Here is a 5,305-nt window from a genome sequence, read left to right as displayed (position 1 = left end):
TTGGGAAATCAACACAATGACATACATGTTCAATAAATTTGCTCAGAATCCAGAAGAAAATTATGGAAACTAAGTGAGAAGAAGAAAAATTAAGACAGATAAATGTAGAAAATAAAGTTCAATCTACATCAAATAACAACTTAATAAAACAGAACTAATGAAATATTGAATAGGATAAATAACTTGTTAATGTGAAAGAAGAGCCCACTAGCCAAACTTAAAATACTTTAAAAATTTTTAAAAATTAAATAATAATGCTCCGAAAGCACCAGACAATGGTTTCTTTTAACAAAGCACTACACTAGTTACTTTTGCAAATTACAAAGATTTTTTTTAAGTGTAAGTGATCTCCTGGTGAATTACCAGTTACCAGGTTCATTCTCCTTCTAACACTTCTGAAGGCTCACGTCTAAATGAAGGTTATATTTACCAAACATTTGGTGTGATAAAAACAATGCCCCGAAGGAGGGGAAATGTTCTCTGCAAAATGAGTGGATGGAGGTAGACTGTGGAGGGAAAGAACAAAGCAAGCTTTCACCTCAAGAAACTGCGAATGCATGAACTAATGTTGGTTAAAAAATTAACCACAAATATTCACACTGTGAGTTTAGAACAGGTATTTAGTTTTCCAAATCTACCAAACAGCATTTCATCTTCATGGGACCACCTAGCAAATACTAAAATTCTGTAACACATCCCATCCCTCTCCCCTGTGAGTGCTCACAAGTAGTTGGCATTCCTTAGAACATTGGTTAAAAAGAAAGAGACTAGAAAGTTAGAAACATGTTTGCTCTTGCCTGGCATGTTAGTATCTTCTGTTAAATTTCTGTGTCCTCCCTGAGAACCTACCCTCTTCTTATAGATTTCCTTTGAGAGACACACTGTGACCCGCCCCCACAGCCCCTCCACAGTAGTATGAGTGCTTCATTCTGTGATTTCTGTTGGGCAAAAATATCATAATAGGATAATGTAAAATGTGTGCTTTAATTAGTAGATGGTTAATCTCTTTAGATAGACCTTGCAATATAAATCAAAGTAAATTCTAGGTGGAATAAGGATTTAAACATTTAGAGCATAAAATTACTGAAATAATATGACAATATTGAAACTCTGAACTACAGAATAAAAGCAGACATATTGAGAGATTTGATTAAGTATCAAAAACTTCAAAAAGTTAAAACAAATCTCATAGAAAAAAAACTTTTGCAATGTAAAGTAATTAATAGAGTGCTAAGAGATTTGACCAATAGAAGACAAATATTGCATTGAACAAATGCCAGGAAGAGGAAATTTGGAAAAGCAAATATATAAAAGCTGATAAGTAGGGGGGTGGGCAAAGGTAAGTTTACAGTTGTTCATATGGAAAACACAATAATTAATGAAAATAATACAAGAATAGACCCTGTGTTCTGTGTACTCACAACTGTAAACCTACTTTCACCCCACCCTGTATAATGAAATGTTCAAACTGCTAGCATTCAACAAACCAGATTCTGAAATGAAAGTAACATCAGTGTTTTAGTTTTGTTTATACATTGAATTCATAAGATTTTGGACACCTGGCCTGCAACCCAGGCATGTGCCTTGACTAGGAATCCAACCAGTGACCTCTCAGTTCACAGGTCAGCACTCAATGACTAAACCACAGCAGGCAGGGCTTGCTTTGTTTCTTCTTGAAAGGTACTTTTGTTAACATTTTGATACATACATTTTAATATGTATCCTTTTAAAAAAATGTTAGACTAATACCTTTTTATTGTTTTGGATCTCACCTTTTATTTGTTAATAAGATTAAGATAAATTTTTGTTTCATATTTAGATTTATAGCTTTTTCAAAATACTATAATATTTATATATAGTGGATTCCTCATAATTTATTTGCCATTCCTATAGAAACACTAGGTCTCCTCATTTGGTTGCTATGCACACCAGGACAACCTTACACATACAGTTTGGTTTGGATATGTGTTTCTTAGTACTCATCCAATTATCCTGGGAATACCTTATCCCTTTTCTTAAACTTCCATTCAGGAATATCAAGTTTGTTACTTATTTTTAGAAGTTTGTATTTTGTTATTACTTTTGTGATCTCTTAGTTCTCTCCTATAGTAGTCATATTTTTATACTAACAAAATCTTGTGAGTAACCAGAGGGGAGAAGGTAAAGGGATAATGAGGGAAAGAAGGGCAAGGGTCATCAAGCAATGTGTATAAAGGACACATGGACAAAGCCAGAGGGCAGAGGATCAAGGGTGGGAGGTGGGGATGGGTGGGGGGAAAATGGAGACAACTATACTTGAACAACAATTTTCAAAAATAAAATACGATAAAAAATCTGTTAAGAAGTAAGAAATATTTTCTATTTTGATTAAATGTATAGTTATTACTTATTTTTATTTTCCTTTACTTTTGTGGTTGGCACTAAATTACTGAGGAGGGCAGAAGAAACAACCTTATTCTGCATATGTAATTACAAGTCAGTTTGTTTATTTTTAGTAAACTTTGTTCTCTTTATAGGACCATGATGCAGGTATCTTAAGGTTTAGGACATTTGCAGACTCTCAGAAACACGAGGTAATTCAAATTACATATTAGCTTTACTCTTGAAATTACATGTGGTTTTCTTTTTAGGTAAAAATGTGTGTCTATAGCACTTTTACATACAGTTATGTTAAGAACATTTTCTATATTATTACATTTTTAAAAAGTGTGTTAATATGTCATACAAGCACTACGTTAATTTACCTACCCCTTTATTACTTAATATTTAATGTGTTTCTAATTTTTCCTCTTTGAAAACATTTATAATGAAAATGTTGATACATTAATCCTCATCAATTGCTCTATTTCTTTAACATAAATTATGATGACATATAAATGACCCATACTGTGGACACTCAAAGCCATGGAGAAAGCCGTACGTATTTACGTTATTATTTAAGAAGTATAGTGCATCTTAGGGGGATTTTAAGTAAACAAAGCCAGCGGTCAATCTTACAAACACAAACCTGGCAACAACCCACAAGCGAGGGTATGATTTTCCTGGACTTGATTCACAGTTCAACTTGTCTTTCTGAGCCCAGTCCTGCTGCAGGACTTGTTCTCAAAACCCTCCCACCTTTGAAACCCATTTCAGCTGTGTGTCTGAAACATTCCCCCTCATTTATGACTTCTTCATAGGTTACGGATATTTTGTTTCTGTTTTGTCAAGCAAAATTTAATATTTCTGTTTTTATGTGCTAATTTATCAGCATATTGTTTCTTTTGCTAGTGAATAATAATTTTAAAGTTTATATATGAATGAATTTATTTCTTCTTACTGATGACTTTAAAATTAGAGCTATGGTTCATTTGGAAATTGTTTTCTTAGAAGTTTGGAAGTATGGATACAGTTTTATCGTTCTAACTCTTTCCAAATTGCTGTCCCATTTGTCCTTTCCACGGTGTCTCTTGGTCTGTACTCCAGCCTGTTTCTGAACACATTTCCGAGTGCTTTGCTAGTTCATTCCTGCCGTCAGTCCCTTCCTTGTCCGTGTGCTCCTGCTATGTAGGCATCCCATTTATGAGCTTTCTTATTTCCATGTGGGCTGTTCTCAAAGCTTTAATCATTTTCTCACCTTTTTAAGCACATTTTGAAATATGGCACCGCTTTCATTTTATATTGTCATGTCATGTTCTGCTGTCATTGTCCCGTGGACTAATATTGGTTACTTTCATCATAGTTTTCTGCCAGTATGTTTGTGCACGCTTTGAATGATTTCCTGTTCTGAGGCTTGTGTTTCAAAGAAATGTGTTCCGTACTAGGTGTGATGGTCAATTTTACGGATCACCTTGACTATTCCATGGGTGCCCAAATAGCTGGTAAAACAGTATTCTCGGTGTGTCTGTGAGGGTGTTTCTGGAAGAGATTAGCATTTGAATTGGGAGACTTATAAAGCGGATTGCCATCTCTAATGTAAGTGGGTCTCATCCAATCAACTGAAGACCTGAATAGAACAAAAAAAAAAAAAGGCTAAGAAGGGACTCTTATTTGACTCCCTTCTGGCTGGGACATTGGTCTTTTCCTGTCTTCAGACTTAAATGGAAAATCTGCTGTTCTTAGGTCTCAAGTCTGCAGGCTTTCTATTGAAACTTGCACTTGCGGTTTCTCTTTGGTGCTCAAGTCTTGGTCTCAGACTGGAACTACAACTTGAACTCTTCTTGGTGTGTGGCTTGCTGACAGCAGATCTGGGACTTCTCAGCCTTCATAATTAGTGAAGTCAATACCTTAGAGTAAATCATTCATATATGTATGGTTCTGACTTGTGATGCATCTTAACGATTTTTCAATTTTGTGATGTTGCCAAAGCATATGCATTGGGTAGAAACAGTAATTTGAATTTTGATCTTTTCCCGGGTTACTGTTGTATGATATGATACTCTCCTGATTCACACTGGGCAGCAGCAGTGAAACAAACTTGCCCAATACTATAGGCTAATGTAAATTTCTCAGCTTAGGTAGGCTAGCTAGGCTGTGAAGTTTGGGTAAGTGAATTAAATGCATTTTTGACTTATTATATCTCAACTTATAATGGGTTTATTGGGATGCAGTCCTACCGTAAGTCATGGAGTATGTGCATATCCCATTGGTTCTATTTCTCTGGAGGACCTTAAATAATACAGTAGGGTTTGTAACAGTAGGAGCTTCTTTTGTCGGGAATTTTGATGAGCTTCATGCTTAAGGTACCTCCCCTTTTATTGATATTGTTAAATATTCAAAAATATGACTTTTTTGCATGGCCGTGATGCTACATCTCAAGATTAGTGAGATTCTAACTCTATTGGCCTACATGCTACAGGCCTTGCTTTTTATTTTTTAATTTTTTAATTTTTTATTTATTTTTATTTTTTTATTTTTATTCAGTTACAATTGTCTGCATTTTCTCCCCATCCCTCCACCCCAGCCAGTTGGCTGGGGTGGGGTGGAGGCCTTGCTTTTTAAAAAATGATTCACTTTTAAAGTTTTGTTATTTTAGGATATTGTTTCTTAAGATGGATTTATTTTGGATCTCCTTACCCCAAACCTAAACACTCTTTCTGTGGGATTCCCCATGTTTTTATCTTCTCAGCATGGATTTTTCCCAACATTTTTCTTCTGATACAGGTTTTCTGTCTTTCTGAAAAAGCATATCTGTGGTAGGTTTGGTGATGTCTGGAGATCTACGTGCCATCTTCTTCTCCTTGCCCCGTGTGTGTCCCTGGATCTTTCTTACATGGATCTGAATCCTGGAGCCTGTAGGTTTGCAGTATTGATCTGGATACTTTTG

Source organism: Desmodus rotundus, chromosome 1, assembly GCF_022682495.2.
Source record: "Desmodus rotundus isolate HL8 chromosome 1, HLdesRot8A.1, whole genome shotgun sequence".
Classification (NCBI taxonomy): domain Eukaryota; kingdom Metazoa; phylum Chordata; class Mammalia; order Chiroptera; family Phyllostomidae; genus Desmodus; species Desmodus rotundus.
Note: the sequence above shows the minus strand (reverse complement) of the source record.